Source organism: Camelus dromedarius, chromosome 2 (assembly GCF_036321535.1).
Source record: "Camelus dromedarius isolate mCamDro1 chromosome 2, mCamDro1.pat, whole genome shotgun sequence".
NCBI classification, from domain to species: domain Eukaryota; kingdom Metazoa; phylum Chordata; class Mammalia; order Artiodactyla; family Camelidae; genus Camelus; species Camelus dromedarius.
Window position 1 is genome coordinate 2559066 of NC_087437.1, and position 21680 is coordinate 2580745.

At 40.9% G+C, this 21680-nt stretch overlaps 1 protein-coding gene and 1 pseudogene across 7 annotated transcripts in view; both read right to left on the reverse strand.

The window, feature by feature from the left end:
• The window catches only part of LOC116151590 (ankyrin repeat domain-containing protein 26-like), a 71955-nt gene that overhangs the window by 49280 nt on the left and 995 nt on the right, over positions 1-21680 (reverse strand). The window contains exons 1-5 of one of the 7 annotated variants that reach the window (XM_064490579.1): positions 7676-8065; positions 2122-2255; positions 1646-1754; positions 1410-1520; positions 840-973 (exon numbers count right to left, since the gene is read on the reverse strand). The exons of 1 other annotated variant lie outside the window; for it this stretch is intronic. The gene's annotated coding sequence lies outside the window, so the exon portion shown is untranslated. Of the gene's footprint in view, positions 1-839; positions 974-1409; positions 1521-1645; positions 1813-2121; positions 2256-7675; positions 8066-21680 lie in introns of those variants that run through there. 5 more of the 7 variants (XM_064490588.1, XM_064490595.1, XM_064490610.1 and 2 more) reach the window with 5 other exon arrangements.
• Positions 11505-14861, reverse strand: LOC135322316 (cerebral cavernous malformations 2 protein-like; annotated as a pseudogene).

A 21680-nucleotide genomic window follows, 5' to 3' on the forward strand; every position in this document is an offset into this window, starting at 1 on the left:
AAATGAGAACTGACAACACGGAGGACGCCCATCTAATCCGGGCAGCTAGATTAGCTGGTTTCAATCGTTCATTTCTTCTCATTCAACAGACACTGACTGTCTTCTGTGATTCAAAGAAAAGGCAAACATAGGGAGAAATCAAAGATACACTCAGGTCTCAATTAACTGCCCCAATAGGGACTTAGAAAAACATGCAAATTAAATCCATGTATTATCTCCAAACTCCACTTTAGGAATAACATCATTTTTCTTGACCACTAATCTTTTGCCAAAAGAAGTCATCTATACTTGCTTTCTTTGAGCCAACAGCACGTATATTTTTAAGCCAAAAAAAAATTTAGAGGTATGCACCAAAGCCTTTAAACAATACTACAAAGAATTCTAAAACCACTATAAACTGGTTTCTCAACATGTTAATAGCAAATGAGAGCACAGAGATTTTCAATGCCAAAAAGCACTTCATCAGCAGAGAAATGTGCTATCAAGTAACAAGACCAGCAGATTTCAACAACTGACACTGAAAGCCAGTGACAAAATACTGCTTCATACAAATTTATTGAGCACAAAGCAAAGCTCATGAACTTTTGTCAGTGACAGAGAATACTGATAACTGTAAACACATTTAGAAATCCTGAAGTTACCACTTCAGAAGAATGTGACTTTTATTTCACACACTAAAATATTAATAATTGGTGGGGGTTGGAAGATAAACTATGTGTAATTGTTACATTTTTATTCCACCGTTATGTACTTCCCAAATTTTCTTTCTACTTTAAACTTTATGCTATACTAAAAAGCAAAATGCATCATGAAAATGCTGAATTTGTCTGCCTTCTTACTTCCATGTCCTTCCAGTGTCTGGTGTACGCCCTCCATCGCCCTCAGGATAAAGGGGAACCACTGTAACGGTGTCTGGGACATCTGGCTGCAGATTCCTAAGAACGGCATCATTGGTATTCCCAGGGATTGGCACCTAAAGATTTTAATAAAATGTAAAGTACTTGATTTGAAAACCTTGTATAAGAAATAATACTTTGAACAACCAAACACTCAAAATACTAACTGAAGACAAAGTCAAGAAGCAGGTTCTGTACTATTGGGACCTAAGGATGTGCCCCCATACAAACTGTTCTAAGAGTTGATGAAGGCCTCTCTGCACACACCCAGCTCCTTCTTGAAAAGCCCCTGGAATGGGGACTTGATCCCCCAGCCCCAGTCCCCCAAAAGCCCCCATCACCCAGGCACTGAGGCCCCAACCGACTACCCTCCGTCAAGTTCTACAGAAGGAACATGAACTCCTTCGGCGCTATGGTACACTAGTTAACTCTTGATCTTCACTTTGCAATCTACAGCTGAAACTAACACACACTTTTCCCTACAAGAAATAGTGACCAATTCCTCCAGACCACCTGCTGTGGGTGCATAGAAGAGCTTGTACTGATGAGGATTTTGCTCTGTGTGCTCCCAGCGAACATTAAAAGTGCTGGTGGAAGGGTCGTACACCGAGGTATTCAAAGGTTCTGAAATGCACAGAAAGCACACCACGTGTGACCCTAACAACCAAGCACACATGAAGCCCAGGTTTACTGATGGGTCCCGGGAACCCTAGAACACAGGATCCCTTTAGAAGGCACCCCACAAATACCTGTTGAAGTAGTGAATAAAGGAAAAAATGTGATCATCAGGTACATGTCTCATCCCTCCACAAGGTATCTTGGCCTCAGAGCATAGTTTGTTCATTTGTCTGTGTTATCCTAGAAGGTAATAAACACCATTCTCCAAGACCAGAGACAAATAACTCCAGTAAGGATATTAAAAGCAATTTAGATCTTTGGGGGGAGGGTGTAGCTCAGGGCTACAGAGTATGCTTAGTGTGTGCACGAGGTCCTGGGTTCAATCCCCAGTACCTCCACTAAAAAATAAATAAAACCTAATTACCCCCCACCCCCCACAGAGACAGAAAAAAAAAAGAAGAAGAAGAAGAAAAAGAAAAAGAGCATTATTAACATGGATTTTAAAAGTTTAGCAAACCTCTGTGTCACCCCAGTGTTTCCAGTGGAAGATGAGATTCCATCCCCATGACGGTTACTAAAACAGCCACAGGAGTCCAGGCTCACTTACTGGTATTGCTTCTTCCTGTCACCCGACCTCCTTCCACATCACAACACAGGGAGGACAGGGTGATGGTGTAAGGAGTGTCAGGCTTCAGCTTCTGCAGGGCCACACTGTTCTGCTGTCCACCTACCTATCCTGGTCTGGAGTAAAACAGGGATAAGTGTCAGCTTTGCTCTCTCCAGCTCACTCATCTGTTAGGAAAAGCTCTTTCTCTGTTTGAGGCCTTTGCCAAGATCTGGAAACATGCCCCGCTCTGAAAGTTTAAAATGTATCCTAGGGTACCATTTTAAATGTAAACGAGACCCCTTAAATCATAAAAAGGATTTTAAGCCTTAAAGTACTGATCTTAAAAAGATATTTCAACTGTCAAGAAGCCAGCACTGCGAAATTCCATCCAAAAGCAAAATAATAATAATAAGTGGGGCTACAATAGACTAAAAGAATGATGCACAACAAAAGACACAATAAATGTTATGATAACTCACAGAGAAAAAAATGTGACAATGAGTGTGTATATGTCCATGAATGACTGAAAAGTTGTGAACACTGGAATTTGACACAACATTGTAAAATGATTATAAATCAATAAAAAATGTTTTTAAAAAAGATACAATCAACAAAATGAAAAGGCAACCTATGGAATGGAAGGATATCTTTGCAAACCATCTATCAGATAAGGGGTTAATATCAAAGTAAATAAGGAACTCACACAATTCAAGAGCAAAGTAAAAGCAGTCTGATTTTAAAATTGTACAGAAGACCTCAGTAGATATTTTTCCCAAGAAGACGTACAAATGACTAACAGATAATTGGCATCACTAGTCATCAGGAAAATGCAAATCAAAACCAAAATGACATATCACCTCCACCTGTCAGAATGGCTATTATCAAAAAGAAAAGAAATAAACTGGGGCTGTGAATTTCACCACTCACGAGAGTGGTATGTCAGAGAGTTTGGGTTAATTTAGTAGGTATCGATTTCCTTGACTGTGCCTTTGAAACTTGTTTCAGCTTCTTCTAGCCATGGCTTTATTGTTATTTTCCTTACTCCTCATTATTTCCTTTTCACTGACATGACATATTGAATTAATGTAAATTAAATGTGTTTATGATGTAACTCCACTGTACATTTTACATTCATATTATATGAGTAGTAAAGGATGAAAGGATATTTGCGACCTATATGTATGTGCTGTATTTGGGCATTTTCTTGAAAACTAATTAATAGCTAGCTTATTTATGATTATTAGTTTAATAAGCTTCTGTCTGGCAGAAAAAAATTTAGATTTAAAACTAACAACTAAATCATGGTTTTGGGTTAGGATCTAAGTATACAGGTTTAAAGCTTGCTGCAAACTCTCAGAGATATATTTTGATAGACATGTTACTCCATGATGGAAACAAGCAGGAACTAAATAATCAAATGTCATCAACCAAAAATGACTGAAGAATCAAATGTTGGAGATATTTTTAGATGTTTTTGTTACTAGCTATTTTGAGTTCAATGAAAACAAAGAACAACAACAACAACAATAACAAAAAGACAAGAAATAGCAAGTGTTGGTGAAAATGTGGAGAAAAGGGAACATTTGTGCACTGTTGGTGGGACTATAAACTGGTGCAACCACTATGGAAAACAGTATGGAGTTTCCTTAAAAAATTTAAAGATACAATTACTAAATGATCCAGCAATCCCACTTGGGGATACAGATTTGAGGAAAATGAAATCAAGATCTTAAAAAGATATTACCACTCCTAGGAATATATATCACTGAGAAGCTCTTGCACATGTGAACATGAACAGGATTGTAAAAGCAAGCAGAGTCATCCCAAATTAGAAAGTATTTAACAGGTAAAATGGAAAAATATGCTGCGGTGGAATCAAACAACAAAAAAACTCTACAGTAATGCAGACAAACAAGCTAGAGCTACGGGCAACACTGGTGACTCTTACAGAAGGTTGAACAGAAGAAGTAAGGTATAACAAAGTAAATCTATGATTCCATAGGTCCTATTAATATGCAACTCAAAAATAAGCAAAACTAAGTTGTATTGTTCAAAGGTGTAAACATAGGAGATATGACCATAAGGCAAAGCAAATAAATGATTACCATGAAATTCAAGAGTATGATTGCATGCAAACTGGAGTAAGATGTTTTGAACTTGAAAGAACATGCATATTCTTTCTGGGGACCTGCAATTTTCTATTTCATAACCATTGCATTTGCGTTTGCATTATAATACTTTGCTAAATTTTATATCTATGTTTCATTTGCTTCTTTGCACATACACTGTGTTTCAAAATAAAAAGTTTTAAAATTGTGTATTACTTATCTGTTGTATAGAAATTGATCACAAAATTTAACAGTTTAAATGAGCAAATACTTATTATCCCACATATTTCTGAAGGCAAGGCTTTAGGGATTGTCTTAGGTGGGTGGCTTTGCTTTGGTGTCAAGTCATCGGCCAGGGCTGTGGTCATATGAAGTCTTGACTAGGGCTAAAAGATCCACTTCTATGAAAGTTTACACACATGTCTGTTGGCTGGAGGCCTCAGCTCCTTTCCATGTAAGCCTCTTCATAGGGCTGTCACTTTATCACATACTATTCATTAAAAGGAAGTCATTAAACCCAGTCCATGCTGAAAGACAGAGGAATTTACCTCCATCTCTTCAAAGGAATGGTATGAAAGTACCTGTGTACTTAAAATCACCATAAGTTTTATAGAAAGCCTACTATAAACAAATTCAATGTAGAGCAGCTATATTAGGGAAAGTAGCTGCAACATCTATGAAAGCAAAATGATTGAATCTATTATAAATGAGGAAATGAAATGAAACACAATGAAAAAGACAAGACATTCTCATGAGACTATAAGAGAAAAAATACAAACATTGCTAGTGAAAAATGAAAATCTGAGTTTCCTGTTTTGGGGGGAAGAAATATCACAATGTATTTTAGCGTGAAGACTTCAGCCACTTAACATATGAATGATTTATTCTTAAAGGGGACCACCATGAATCAAATATGTATGGAGATCTTTACTTCACAATATTTGTAGAAGTAAAAAGCTGAAACCAATTGAACGACCAATAAATACAGAAAAGTTTGAAAAAATTATGACACACCTGTGCTGTGGAAACATTTTTAAACATTCTACTGAAAAATACTGTACATACAGAAAAATGCGATATTGCATGTCTAAAGCCCCCCCCAAAATATCACAATCTGGTCAGACTCATGAAGTCAGCATTCTAATCAAGAAAGAGAACAATACTGGGACCCCCAAAGCCCTCTGAACTTCCCTCTAGCCTGAACCTCTCAGGGTAGCCACCTTCCTGACATCTGAGGGCACAGATTAGTGTTGCTTTATTTTGTACTTTGCATGCATGAAATCAGATAGTGTGTTATGTGGTATAATGCACACAGCTGACCCTAGAATGCACTGGCTTGGACTGTGGGTCCACTTATATGTGGATATTTCAACAGTAAATAGTACAGGACTACATAGTCTGTGGCTGGTTGAATCTACACAAGCAGAGTAACCATGGATACAGAGGGCCGACTGTAAGTTACACACAGGTTAACCCCTGTGTTGTTCAAGGATCAACTGTAGTTTTATTTTCCTTCATGTTGTCTTTGTCAGATTCATCCGTATCACATGCAGTTATAGGTATCTGATTCTCATTGCTGCATAGTAGTTTAGTGTGTCTCAATTTGTTTACCCACACCACTGTTGACAGATATTTACAGTTTATAGCTTGGGACTATTATAATTAATGCTATGAATATCCTAGTACATGTCTTTCAATAAACATATGTGCTTATTGGTGATAGGTATAGACCTAGGAGTAGGATTGCTGGGTCACAGGGTATGCACGGGTTTGGCTTAATTTAAGCACACTCCGCCAAACAACGTTCCAAAGTGGTTGGACCAACTTATGCTCCCTCCCATCAAGAGTGTGTGAGATTTGCTATTGCTCCACATTCATGCCAACACTTGCTTTTTCCATCTTTTAGATGTCAACTATCAGGTGTGTATCATGAAGTGGTTCTCATGTTTTAGCCTAGAAGTCAAATTGGTTTTTCTTCACATTTAGGTATGCAATCCATATGGAGTCAGTTTTCACGTATGGTATAAGTTAAGGGTCAAGTCACATTATTTCTTTCATATAGATATTCAACTGACCCAGCACCGTTTGTTGAAAAGGTTAGCCTTTACCATACTGTTTTGATGAGTGTAGCTTTGTAGCATAGTTTGAAGTCAGGGAGCATGATACCTCCAGCTTTGTTCTTCTTTATCAAGACTGTTTGGCTATTTAGGTCTTTTGTGTGGGAAAGTATACTGTGTTCATATATTGGAAGAATTAGTATTGTTGAAATGACCACACAATCAAAGGAAATCTGCAGACTCAATACAACACCTATCAAAATACCAATGGCACTTTTCACAAAATTGCAACAAATCATTCTAAAATTTGTATGAAAACACAGAAGATACTGAAGGGAAACCTCCTAATTCATTCTATGAGGCCAGCATTACCAAAACCAGATAGTCTTTACAAGAAAACTACAGACCATTATCTCTCATGAACACAAATGCAACAATCATCAACAAAATACTAGCAAATCAAAACCAACAATATATGAAAAGAATTATACACCAAGACTATGTGAGATTAATCCCAGTTATGCAAGGTTGGTTAACATTTGGATATCCATTAATGCAATCCATTACATCAGCAGCTAAAGAAGAAAAAAAAACGCATGATTATATCAATGCATACAGAAAAAAACCTTTGACAAAGTTCAACATTCATTCTTGATAAAAAAAAAAAAACTCTCAGCAAGTTGGGAATAGAGGGGAATTCCCTCAACTTGATAAAGAATAGCTACAGTGAACTGATCTTGATGAATCACAAAGGTATGACAATGGAGAAAAGATAATCTCTTCAACAAATGGCAGTGGAACAACCAGACATCCACATATTTAAAAACCCAAGAGTCTAGAGACAGACCTTATACCTTTCAAAAAAAAAAAGTAACTTAAAATGGATGATAGACCTTAATGTAAAATGCAAAATTATAAAATTCCTAGGAGGTAACATAGAAAAAATTCTAGATGGTGCTCGGTATGGTGATGACTATTTAGATACAACACCAAAGTCACGGTCCATGAAAGAAAGAATTGATAAGGTACACTCATAACAACAACAACAACAACAACAACAACAACAACAACAACAACAACAACAACAACAACAACAACAACAACAACAAAGTTCTTCTCTGTGAAAGACACTGGCAAGAGAATGAGAAAACAAGCCACAAACTGAGAGAAAGTATTTGCAAAAGATTTATTCAACAAAGGACTGTTATTCACAATATACAAAGAACTCTTAAAATTAAATAACAACATGATTTAAAAATGGGCAAAAGACCTGAACAGATACCTCACCGAAGAGGATAAACATGAGAAATTAGCATATGAAAAAATGCTCAACATTATATACCGTTAGAAAGTTGTAAACTAAAACAACAGTAAGATACCACTACATACCTATCAGAATGGCCAGACATCTGTAACACTGAGAACACCAAATGCTGACAAGGATGTGGAACAACAAGAGCTTTCCTCTTTTGCTGGTGGGAATGCAAACATGGAACAGTCACTTTGGGAGACAGCTGGACAGTTTCTTACAAAACTAAACATACTCCTACCATACGATCCAGCAATTGTACCCCTCGGTATTTACCCAAAGGAATTAAAAGCTTGTGTACCTGCACATGGATACAAAAACCTGCACATGGAAGTTTATAACAGCTTTATTCACAATTTCAAAAACTTGGAAGCAACCAACTTGTCCTTCATTTGGTGAATTAATAAGTAAACCATGGTACATCCAGGCAATGTAACATTATTCAGCACTAAAAGGAAATGAGCTCTCAAGCCATGGAAAGACATGGAAGAGGCTTAAATACCTGTTACTAAATGGAAGAAGACAATCTGAAATGGCTGCATACTGTATGATTCCAATATATGAAATTCTAGATCAGGTACAGTTATGCAGACAGTAAAAAGATCAGTGATTTCTAGGGGTTCAGAAAGAGGGAGGAAGAAATAACTCTGTGGAGCACAGAGGATTTTTAGGGCCATGTAACTATTCCATATGGTAGTATAATAGTGATACATGTCACTATACATTTGTCAAAACCCACAGAGTGAACCCTAGTGGACTTTTGGTGTAGTGTATCAATGATGTATCAATTTAGATTGATTATCCAATAACATACAAATGTACTCTCTGGTAAAAGCGTTGGTAGTAGGGGAGGTTGTGCATGTCTGGGAGCAAGGGGTAACTTCTGTATTTTCTGCTCAATTTTGCTATGAACATAAAATAAACATAAAATAAACACAGCCTCTTAAGAAAATATTTTTAAATAAAAAATAGAAAAAAGGGACAATCCCCTACTCATTTTTGAGTCTAGTATTAGCCTTAAAAGACCTTGTAAGAAAATTACAAATCAGTATCTTATGAAAATAGACATACAATTTTCTAGTAAAATTATAGCAAATTAAATCCAGAGATTTATAAAAGGAATACTACATCACAAACAAGTGGGGGGGGCGGTTTCTTATGATGCAAACCTAGTTAAAGAGACATCACTGATGTAACCCATTATATTAACTGACTAAAGGATGATGCAGCAATTTTTTTCAGTAAAGGACAAAACAGCAAATATTTAAAGCTTTGTGGGTGACATACACTTTTTACAGAATATTATTATTATTTTTACAATCCATTAAAAAATGTAAAAAATGTGTTTTAGCTTGCTGCCTCTACACAAACAGCCAGTGGGCAGGATTCGGTCTGTGGGTCACAGTATGCTGATCCCTGGACTAAGAAAAAATCAAAACCATATGATTATATTTGCTGATGCAGAAAAGAAACCTGAAACTTTCAAAATATATCCATCATTAAAAACTCTAGCCAATTAGGAATACAAGGGGACTTCCTTCATCTGATGAAGGGCATCTACAGAAAAAATCTACAGCTAACATCATACATAGTAGTAAAAGAGTTAATGTTTTATCCCAGAATCAAGAACAAAGCAAGGATATAAAACTTTTACCACTCCTATTCAACATCCTACATTGACTAGTCAGTACAATAAAGCAAGGGGGAAAAAAGCATAGAAATTGGAAAGGATGATATGATCATGAAAGTAGAAATCTCCAGAATCTATAAAAAGTTGGAATTAGTAGGTGAATTTTAGCAAAGTTGCACAATAAAAGGTCAATGTACAAAAATTAAATTGTATAGAATGTTAATGAAAAATAAGAAGCCAGCTCTTTTTTTAAATACCATTTAAATAGCTTCTTTTAAAAAAAAAAAAAAAAAAAGGAAATACTTTGATACAAATCTAAGAAATACATTCAGGCACTGTATACTTAAAACTAAAAGCTAACGAAAGAAAACAAAGGATGTCTGAAAGTCTAAATAAATGGAAAGATAGATCATGCTCATGGATTGAAAGTCTCAATAGAGTTAAAGTATCAACCCTTTAAAACAAAAAAATCTATAGATTTAACCCAATTTCAATAAAAACCCCAGTATTACCTATTGTGTATATTGACACATTAATTTTAAAGTCTATATAGAAAGTGATAATAACTATAATAGCAAAAATATTTTTGAAAAGAAGAAAATCTGATTTTAAGACTTACTATAAAGTGACAGTTATGACACTCAAGATAATATGGTACTGATGAAAGGAAAAACATACAGATCAATGGAACCAGACAGTTCATGAATCCACACAAATACAGGCTTTTCTACTGAGGTAAAATTACATAACATAAAATTCATCATTTTAACTATTTTTAAGAGTACAATTCTGTGCTATCTTTAGAACTAAGGTCTGTAGTAATTTCCTTACCTTCATTTCTGATTTTAGTAATTTGAGGCTTTTTTTTTTTTTTCTGATCACTCTAGCTAAGGTTTTGTCAATTTTGTTGCCCTTTTAAATGATTTATTTTCTCTCTTGTTTTTCTATTCTCTATCTCCACTATAATCTTGACTATTTCCTTCCTTCTACTCATTTTGTGTTTAGTTTATTCTTCTTGATTAATTGATTTGAGATATTTATTTTTAATATGGGCATTTAAAACTATACATTTCTCTGAGTATATACTTCATTGCATCACGTAAGTTTGGGTACAGCATGTTTATGTTTTTTGTTTTCATTTGTTTTAAGGTATTTTCTAATTTGATTTTGGGGGGGGTCCATTGGTTGTTTGTGTTGTTACTGTGGACGTATATGTGAATTTTCCAGTTTTTCTTCTGTTATGTCAGGGACACTTTCATGGGAATTTCTCTATTTCCTTGGGCAGAGGAAGGAATTCATGAGGAGACCAGAAAAAAGCAGAACAAAGTGGAATGGATTCTGGCCGCCTAGTCACAGAGCTACTTGTCTTCAACATTTAATAAAATAAGTTTATATTTTATTTAAATGACTCTCTCCAGCAATGACAGTGACAACTACAGAGAAACTTAAGTATTTATCCTACAATAGGGGAGAGAGGTAATAATGTAGCAGAGAGAGGGGTGGGATAACAGAAGAGGATAAAAGATAAGGAACAAAATTACAATCGTGTGGAAATTTGTATGGCCAAGGTGACATTGAAGATAATTTGGCAAAAGAATGGTTATGCTAGGGGTTTTAAACACTGGCTGTGCATTTCACTCAACCTGGGGAATTGATTAAATAATTTCCAGACCTTCACTCCAAACCACAGACCATGAAAAAAGGAAAAGACTGAAGACTTGGGTTTGTAACAAAATTTTAATGCAGTTATTCATCCAAAGATATCGTTTTCAAAAGTGAACACGGAAGCCATGAGTTCAACTTCTAGGAATGGTGAAGCAGATAATTTTAAACAATAAACACACTGAGTACTACTATAAAAATGATGCAAAACCTTTTAGTCTGTTGTAAAGCATCAGAGAACTAATAAAGAAGGACATTTTTAGCTATAATCCAGGAGCCTAACATTTGCTGCCTTTTTTTCCCTAGAAAAAAAAGAACTTACCAATTCTATGAATGGCAGCAGAAATCCTGAGAAGATAAGCTAGGAACTGATACACCCAGTGGTCTCCGGGAAGTTCTCGAAGTGCTGGCTGTCCTTCTCAGGGATGAAGGGCCTCAGACTGAGCAGCAGGAACTGGCGGCCGTCCCCGTGGAGCTGCTGCAGGTTGACGGAGAACTCGTGCACCGAGGCCCTGGCGCGGTGCTCGTGCAGCAGGGAGGCAAACTGCTGGGTCTCCTGTGATGACAGCTTGGCGTGCAGCGTGAGTGTGTAGTCCTGCAGCAGCTCAGCAGCCGTGGTGCTCAGCTCGCTCCCCCTGACCGTCCTGGCATGCGGTGCCATCTGTATGCAGAAGGACAAGGGCGAGACGCCCTCCATGTGCACTCAGGGAAGGAGAAAGTGCTGGCTTCTGTGTCATAGGGCTCCTTCATGTCCACCTTTGTGGGAGAGTCATCACTGTGAAGAGACAGGTGGTGGGTAGGGGTCGAGGCCCCATCAAATACGGCTCTGTCCAGGGAGTCGATGGTGGACTCTGGGTACACAGTCTGGAAGACTTGCAAAGCAGGGAGCACAGCTCTTCCGCGGCAACCAGGCAGCACGCCTCCATGGGCCCCACTCCGCTCTCCGACAGGGAGTCTGCGGCGAGGCCTCTGGAACTTTCTGCACACACACTCTGGCTGGGGGAGATGCCGGGGTCCCGGGCTGTCTTCAGGATCACCAGGTGTGAGGCGTCATCCTGCACACAGGACACGGCAGTGATGTCATGGATGGGGACCCTGAGGATGGTGTCCTCCCCATCCCTCCAGGCCAGCTTGACTTTGTAGGCAGGCTGATCACAGCATCATGCTCCTGGGTCAAGTGTCTGGAGCTGGTGGGCTCTCTCTGCACTGCCTATGAAACGCGGGATTTCGGTCCTACCGGAGGGATTCAACTATCCTGCTATGGACATTAACTGCCCTAAGTACCTCATCTCCTCAGTACAGTCGCTCAGCAGTCCGCTGGGCTCCACGCGCTCAGGCAGGGACAGCACCACAGTGTGCAGAGGGCACTTCTCTGTCATCTTCTCATGGGCTTTCTTGTCTCTACTCTTTTCACCTTTTAGGAATACTCATTTAAATGGTGACTCAATTCCCGGCCCACTGGAAAGTCTGAGGAGGTATTCCTTGGGGGAATTCTGGCTCCTCCCCTTCTGCCAACAGTTACTGTGCATTCCCTTCTGTTCACTTCCGATCTTGCTGAGAAATACAGTCAGATGTTAGCCCTCCCTCTTCTTGCCCTTCTTGGCCTCCTCTTCCATGTCACTGTGAGAGGCCCCTGAGGCGAGGCCCGGCCCGCCCCGGGAGCCATGCCCTGCCGTGGCTGCCTCATGCTCACTAGGTTCTCGCAGCCGCCATGGCTCCTGCTCCGCCCGCCTGGCTGCACTCTCCTGATTAATTTCTGTCTTATTAGACTTTCCTAGTAGCAGGAAATAAATGGCTCTTTCTAGCAGGTACATCAGAGCGGACAGAGACTCACGGACGTCTTTTTCTTCCAGCTCACTTTGGACTAAAGAAAGAATTGATAACACCCCTAAGGAATATCAACTTTATCATCATTTGAATATTAGGGGATCAGAGCTGTCCTGAAAGGATGCTTGAAAACATTAGCAAAATACAAAACAGGTGGAATGGCTCAATAAGAGGTGGACATTCCTGGAAACAGCTGGAAAATGTTACCTAGCACTACTATCAAACGGTGTGTCACTGGTCTGAAACATAACATCGGGTATTTTTATAGGCCTATATGGTCCTACTGTAACAATTAACACCCGGGAAAGCAGTATATTGATCCTTTAAAAAGATAAAAAGCATCTTCTTCGACCACGGAACAGAGAGAAAGATGATGCAATGAGGGAAATACAAGCTTCAGGATGGATTCAGCAATGACAGACTGAAAAGGGAAGGAAATTTCAAATAAGCCCCAAACTCAACACTCTCCCATATCTACTGAAACAATCAATAACAGCAGTCCCCTGACCTCAGTCACTGACCCAGGATAAATCCTTGTGACCCAGGTGAATCCTGCAGGTTTTATTCTCTATTTTGCAAGCCTGACCTGTGATCAGTGGCAATTTAGATATTAACTGGAGAAATTTATTTTTGTTTATTTTCTTTAGCTGTTCAGTTAACACTACTTGTTCTATAAATAAGACTGCACTAAGCTTTGTTTTCTTCCAGGATTACTTTTCATCAGTTCTATTTAAGAATTTCCCTCTCTCTGAAACGCCACATTCTCTCACTATACATTTGTTCCCAATGACAACACGGCAGCAGGAGCATTCATTCCAGCCACTGGCTTAAAATCTCTTCGGTCAAATATGTGTAAATTATCTAATCCGTCAAGGTAAACTAGTCCTCTGCTACAGCAGTATTAGGAAGTCCCAACTTTATCTGTACAGCATAGAAAATAGTCATTTTTCTCAAGGGTTTAATTTTGGGCTTTTAACATGAATCAGTTTGCCAGTTATTAATAGTTCCCTCATTGGTTGCATCTCTGTAGTCAAATTAGAGATGAGGATTTTTAAACGGGTAGAAGACATGAGTGGACATGTCACCAAACCAGGTACACAACTGGTAAGTAAGCACATAAAGAGACACTACTGTCATAGTCACGAGGGAGAGGCGGAGCGAGACCACATGCAGTACCACTCACACCCTCTCCAGACGGGACAGAATCAAAAGGAGGTGTTGGGAAGGAGGTGAAGAACTGAAACACCTGATACCTGCTGACAGAGGGTAAAATGGTACTCTGGAAAATGGTTTGGTGCTTTCTTTAAAAATTAAAAACATATCAATCTGACAAAGTATCAAGGCATTAAAGCCAAAGGAAGTGAGGAACTGCTCTGGCCTGAAGGGGACCATGCAGACAGGGGCTACGTGCACCATGCGCCCGCCAAGCAGGGGCCGAAGGGCAGGAAGCAGTCCCGGCTGGCGCGCCCTGCCCGACGCGCACGGCTGTGTTACGGTCCCACAGGGGTGCCGCGTGGGGTGTGCTGGGGAGACGGAGCACTGTACCAGGAACTCACTCTCATGACACAGAGAGAAACCTTCCTTATACTCTCTTTACACTATTTCTATACATTTAAGATTGCTGAAAAAATTTGTTAAATACACAGCATTTAAAACATCTTTATTACAGAAAAAAAAATCATGGCCTCCCCTTTCCACTCTCTACTCTTTTAATCAAGTTCTGGTTTTCTTCACAGCACCTAGCAGCGGCTGAAGCATCATGTGTGCAGGATAGTCCGCCTCCCCCTCTGAGAGTAAATTCCTGCAAGTGCTGGGACCAGGTCTGGTCTCCACCCAGCTCCAGTGCCCGCACACTGGCCAGTGCACAGGGTATTCGTGTTTGTTTGATAAGTTAACCTGCAGTCTTATTATGCTTTAAAATAAAATCATTTACCATCCCTTCCCCCCAAAACACACACACACATCACTTGCTCACAGCAACTCTAACCCTGTGTACCCAAAATAAGTGAAAATGTATGTCCACATAAGAACTTAGAGATGAATGTTCATTGCACAATTATTCACAACAGACAAAAACCGGACACATTCCAAATGTCCATAATCTACTGAAGCCATCCAATTAATTACTGTTTGATGACAAAAAGCTACAGAACTACTTGTCCTGGCAATAACATGGATGAATCTCAAAATATTATTATAGGTGAGGAAAACACCAGATAAAAAGCTTTTTGGAATGATGAAAATGTTCTAAAATGGCTTTGGTGATGACTGCACAACTGTAAATATGCAGTGAACTGAACATTTGAATTTTATGAGTTTTACACTATGTTGATATAGCTGTTTTAAAATAAAAAGCAGAGAACAAGGGACAGCCTCCTTCTGCTTGCTGTTTGGTCAATTTAAAAGAAAACCAGGATGGTATAAAGACAGGGATGAGCCTCTGAAGGGAGCTCGTTAACCTGAAGTAATAAAGTCCAGACCCGGACAGTCAGCAGCAGTGGCAGTCTCACACTCTTCCCCAGTGCCTGGTGCCTCCAGGCCACCTCAAAGGGAACTCTCAGAGTCTCCACTGGATGCCACCACCAGCACCCCCCCAGCACATGGGCAGGAGGCTCTGGGAGTGCCTGGGCTTGGAAACCACAAACCCATCAGTGCCAGCACAAAATGCAAACTACAGCGACAAAGTTTGAATGTGTGTAGAAGACTCTGGCCAAAAAAGAAACTTCACCTTCTGGGTTAAGATGTGCCACCCATTTTTCATTTCTCAACCATAGTTTTATGTCTTACAACAGATTATATAATTCTTAAATAGGGGGGACAATCATGTTACAGCTTCAAAGTCTCTAAAATTATTTTAGGGGGCATATGTAAGACAAAAGAAAAGTATCTGCTAACTGCAGGAACTGCTCAGAGGTGGTTTATCTTCATTTAATTATGATAAAAAGAACAACCCACTTTAAAAACAGGTTTGTGCATAAGCCATCTTTTTCAGTTTTCTAGATGCACAAAAATTGGGAGGGTCACTTAAAATCAAATGATTTATCAATAAACTCTAGAAAAAAGAAAAGAGTATCTTAGACCTGTGTCTGTGATAAGTGCAATAAAAAAAAGAAATGAAAAGAAACTCTTTAGAAGGAACCTAAAGCCAAGGCCTGATCAAGCCTTTTCAATCCTCTCTCCAAGCCAGCCATCCACCGACCACGAGCTGCCTGGAGACCTGGTGCTTTGTTCACTGAAGTAGCTGAACGGCTAGTCTGTGTGCCAGTGCAGACACACACCACTTGCTGAATTAATTAGTAACTGGGAAGCCCAGGTGGAGTCAGCGGCTCTGTCCTGAATGATCTTATATCAGTGTTTTCACAGAGTGACACAGTAACCTATTTCCTTATCAGTCTGTCTCCAACAGGACCTGCAGCACCCCTCAGGGAGGCCGGGAATGGGACCAGGGCCTGGCAGAGAAGATGCTTTAACTGACAAATCTCACCAGAAGAGGGGGCTGCCCTAGCCCACACCGCTGTTGGACCCAAGCCTGACAGTCTCACTTCCATGGACTCTGCTTTGCACTCCAGGACGATGTCCAAGAGACTGAGGTGACGGACCCCGGCCCTGCCAGGCCCACTCACTTCCAGGGAGTGATGACCAGAGCACTAACCCGAGGCCTAGGGCTCAGCGCTCACCTGTGTGTTTCACCCAATCCTCCGAGCCCTGAGGTGGGTATCGCTACCCCTTCTCCACAGGACAGAAGAACAAGCTCAGGTCACAGACAGGTGTCCAGAGCCCAGACTCTCACCCGCTCTATTGTACAGATGCCCAGCCACGGATCAGAACATGGGCCCAGATAACCTGTTCTGAAGTCAGTCAGTCGGTAGTGGGTTCCTGGATGTTTACTGTTAGGCTGCAGGACTCACATGTTATACATGTATCCAGTATTACAGAGATTGTAAAGAATGCCACCCAGCTTGACTGCCACCTCCACACCACCAGAGACAGGAAGGCAGAAGAGCCCTAAAAGCCACCCAAAGCCCCTCTCCTGCTGAAACAACCAGTGGTGGACACTGGCCCAAGCTGGATCAGATCCTCTCCCTCAGGAGTCAGAGTGCTCTGAAGACACACACCTCTGGGCAGCTAGGGTCAGCTCTCTTCTGCCAAGTGCATGGGGATGTGGTAAAACTGAACACAGAAAAAAAAAAAACCAACAACAACAAAACAGCTGTGCAGAGATGCAGGCTGCAACAAGATTTTGTAAATGTAAAGAGGGAGGGGAGTAGCTGCCTTGGTCTCACTTTTAGTTCCTGGTTACGTCCATACCTGAAACTAACTGCTCTTCCTGTCCCTGCAACACCATCAGAAACAGCCCTGGATCTGAATCACAAACTCCCCAATTTCTACAGCCCATTTTCTACAAGCCGTGCCTCAAACGCTTTAGCACCCTTCCCCACCTTTCCCTCAGCTAGCTCCACGTCATTCTCCAGGTCCCAGCTTAAAGAGCACTTTCTCCAGGAAACCCTCCCAGACTACTCCACAAAAACTTTGCTCCACTTTTTATGGGTAGAAAAGGGAGCACTCTGCACCTCACCATATTCAGTAAATGGGATTACTTTACTGTTAGGCTGTAAACACCAAAGTGTAAAAACTACTTCAATCCTATTGCTTAGCACACAAGCCAGGTACACGCTCAATAACGTTACTAAATGAATGAAAATCAAGAAACTGATGGGGGACAGAGGAGTGACAAGGATAAACACAGGTAAACACCCTTCTGAGAAATGTGAAGCTGCTTTGACCCTACCTCCCTCACCCCTTCCAAGTTTCTGGTTCCTCCCTCTTGCATCTCCACAACAGGCCCAAGCTGGTCATGACAATCATCTTTTTATACCTTGGTGCCAACAAACTCAGGAACCCAGGCTGCAGGAAGCACGTTTCCAGGTAACTCGCTGTAACACAGGAAAGTCTATAGTAGTTCAGGGGAAAAGACATTACTCCGTTTTGAGGTCTAAACAAATCTCAGTTCTGCTGTACATTTACTGGCTCTGAACCCTAGACAAGTTACCTGAGACCCAGTTTCCTTATCTGTAAGCTAAAAAAAAAAAAAAAAAAAAAACCTCAAAGGTGAATATGAAAATGAGTTTGAAACCATAGCACCTAAGGCAAGCTTCCAACTAACACTAGTCAGCTGGTCACGGTGAAGTCCACGCAGACCTCACCCCTACACCCCACCCCCAGCTCCCACCAGCCACGGCCGGATTCAGAGCCCAGAGCCTGCCCTAAGGCTGTGCACCTGAGAGAGAACTTGGAGAACATCCTGTTGGCTTTCCAATGTATGGGAGCCCTAAGAAGTGAAAGAGGAAACAGAAGCAAAGAGGAAGAAAGAGCATCTCAGGGTCAGGTGGGGGTGGGGGGCCGGGCAGAGCAGGCTGGACGCGGGGTCGGGTAGCTGGAGATGTCTGTCGGGGAATTTGGTTGTTTTCTACTTAGCAGGTACCTTACTGTGAGTAAGGTGAGGAATAAACTATACAGAGTTCCTGGAAAACTCAACTTCGATGCCTTTCAAAAACACCTTTTTACTTATGCTTGAGAACTGAGAACATACAAATTAAATTCAGCAGAATGGCATATATATTATAGCCAATTACAGCCACCACCAGGAGCACACTATTAGGGATGTTACTGACACCAAAATGAATTCTGTCTGCATTTTACTTGCACTCGAATCTGTTCAGAAACTCTGGATATTCCGTTGCTCATGTGAGATGGCCTTCTCACAACTTTGAGCTCCAAAAACCATACAAGAGACTTTTTTTTTTATTAAAAGTTACATTAACAGTTAAACCAGCACAACTAGGAATCTGGTCCGGAGTGTCTGTAGAGGATTTATACTACTGCTGGTCCTGCCTTTCAAACAGGTGGTACCAAAACCCAGCAAAGTTCCGGGGAGGGATTGGAGGAGGGCTAGAGCAGAGAGTAACAAGGGCAAGGTCATGGAGGAGATGAATCTCAGAGGGAGGCAGGACCTGCCCAGGGCCCATCCATTCTTGGGTATGGGCTGGAGGGGAACACCACTGGCATCTTAACAGGATGCTTCTCCGGTGCAGGGACTGACTGCCGTGTGCGTACTGCATGTGGGTCACTGGGCACGTCCACCTCCACCACATGCACACCGAAGGCCAGTAACACCTCCAATCAACGTAACAACAAAAAGCAAAACAAAATCCACATACATGTCAAAATGCCCCAGGAGACGGGAAAATCACACCCACTGAGTACCCCTACATAACCAGAAAGAAAACAGAACAAGCACAGAGGGTAGGAAGTCAAAGAGAGACAACAAGGGAAACACAAAATCTGATGAGGAGCCAGCAGAAAAAGGGCATCCTTCAGTGGTTTTCACCTACCAACTCAAGTCCCAGCTCCTTAGAAAACAAAGACCTTCAGAACTCAGCCCTGCCCATCCCAGCTGCCTCCCCTCCAGCTCTGTCCCCAAGGTAGACAACTCCCTTCCCAGACAACTCCTGGTTTCCCTGACCGGATGTGCCACGCTCAGACCTCTGTGCCCAGGCATGTGCATTCTGCTCTACCTGGAGAGCACGTCTCAAGGCAAACTCCCGGTCGTACATCCACACCCAGCGCCAAGGTTTGTGAAGCCAGACACAGGCAGCCCCACGCCACCTCGGCCTTCTGCCCTCACAGCCCTCCCCACGGGCCTTCCGTGCTCCCACCCAACTGCATCCCACTGTCTGCAGCAGGAGCTACTGAAGGGCAGGCGCCCCTTGAGTCCTTGCAGGGAACTGGTGCTCAATGAATTCTAAGTGAATGACCTTGCATGGAAGGTTTTTGTAAAAGGCTAACAAAGCAAATCACACAGAAAGCAGACAATAGATATTTTCTACTATTGAAAGCATGTATTTTTTTCAACTCTGATCTTTGGTTGAGCATCACTTAAGAACCAGACAGAGATGCTCTACCACTTCCTAGTTGGGTATCTGTGGGCAAATTAAGTAACCTCTATGGGTCTCAAATTTCCACTTACTGAAAGGAATCACCCCTGCAATGTGGGTAAGAGGACTGATTAATATCTGCTTAAAATAAAACAAAAGTAACAGAAAGAGCTGACTAAATGGCAGTTCTGACTGGCCTGCCAGAGTCACAGACACCTTAACAGGACGAGACACTGTATCATCAGGAATGTCAGCACAATGGAATTTTGGTTAAAACTATGTTTTTAGGAGAGCTGAACGTCAACAAACCCAACAGTTTGTCCTCCCACTGAACCATGCTCTCTACAGTCCTCACTACCGATCCCTAGTGACCACTGTGTCCCCCAGCTCCGCTGACAATGTGGACTCCCAGGTCTCTGGTCTCTGACCACACCTCCTCCTCCTCCTCTGTAGCTTGCCTGCTCTGGACACCTAAATTCAGGCATTCCTTCAGCTCAACTCACACGTTTTTTCTCATCTTGTCCCTTCTCGAGGCTTCAATTACGATCTCTATGGAGATGACCTCACAATCTCTCAGTCACATTCAGAACATGTTTCAAGCTGAATTTATCCAACATAGATACTTAATTAGATGATGAAACATACAACTTGAACTTCTCTCTTTCATACCATTTTTCCCTTTTCCCCAAGTCTTACACATCTCACCAGTCCTCAGCTTCCTCTTCCTTTTCCCACCTCTTAAAACTACTTGCTTGCCAAGGTTCCTTCCTCGCTCTTTTGTTCTGTCTCACTGCTTCTTAATCTCTCTGGGATAATGAACACTTTGAAAATGTACTGAACCCTACAGATTCTCTACTAAAGAGATAAACACGCATAATATATGCATGCAATATCACCTAACCTATGATCTCAAATAAGAATCTGTGTTCATCCACACCAGACTACCACTTACACAAATTTTCATCTCCAGATTCTACGTCCCTCTTATTTTCAGGATGCCTTCTGGATATAGCCTAAAGGGCCAACAGCATCCTAAACTTAACGAGTCCAAACCAGAACTCACTATTTCTCCTTAACAAACCTCCTCTGCCTACAGCATTCCTCCTCTAACAAGGAATGTTACAGAAAGGAACCACCATGCCCCTAAGCTAGAAGCCTTGGAATTAACAACCTTCCCCATACCACATCACCAGGTCCTGTCTTAGAATCTCTCCCAAATCCAAATTCCTCTTCAGCATCTTACCCTGTAAGACCTCATCATCCTTTGATTCATCCCATACCTGCCATGATGAAAAGTCCACTACTCCTCTGACAAGACTCCGTTACTGACTCTAACGTCTCCATCTTCCATGCCACTACATCACTTCACCTCCAGAAGGTCACAAAGCCTGATTCTCCACCTCAGTTTTCTCCTGTCATTTCCACCAGTGTTCATGTAGGTTCTCCAAAAAATCTCAAAACTGATCATGCGCCTGCTTCTTCTTAAAAACTCTGATGCTTCTCCATCGCACAGATATAAAATCAAACTCCGTTCTGCCTACAGAGTCCTCCACAATTTGCCACCTAAGTCCTTTTCCAGGATTGGATTCCACAGCTTAGATTGTCACTTGCACTTATTGTCTTCCTATCAAAACCACACCCACTCGGAAAGGCTCAATTCAGACTCCACTCTTTATATCCTCTACATAATGATTAGGAAAGAACTTTGTACAGAAAAGGCAAAATTCCTACTGAACAGATTCAGAAAATGAAAAAAAATTTTCTTCCTCAAAATCTTTAAGTCCTTCTGGAAACATCAAGCTTTAAAAAATATCAGTGACTCAAATATTATTAACATTTCAATCAAGAAATCAAGAAGATAAAATAAAATAAAAATAGACAAAAAACAAATTTCTTCTCTATAGCACAGGGAACTATACTCAATATCTTATAGTAACCTTTAGCGAAAAAGAATATGAAGCCAAATATATGTGTATGTACATATATGTATGACAAACTATGATGTATACCAGAAATTGACACATTGTGACT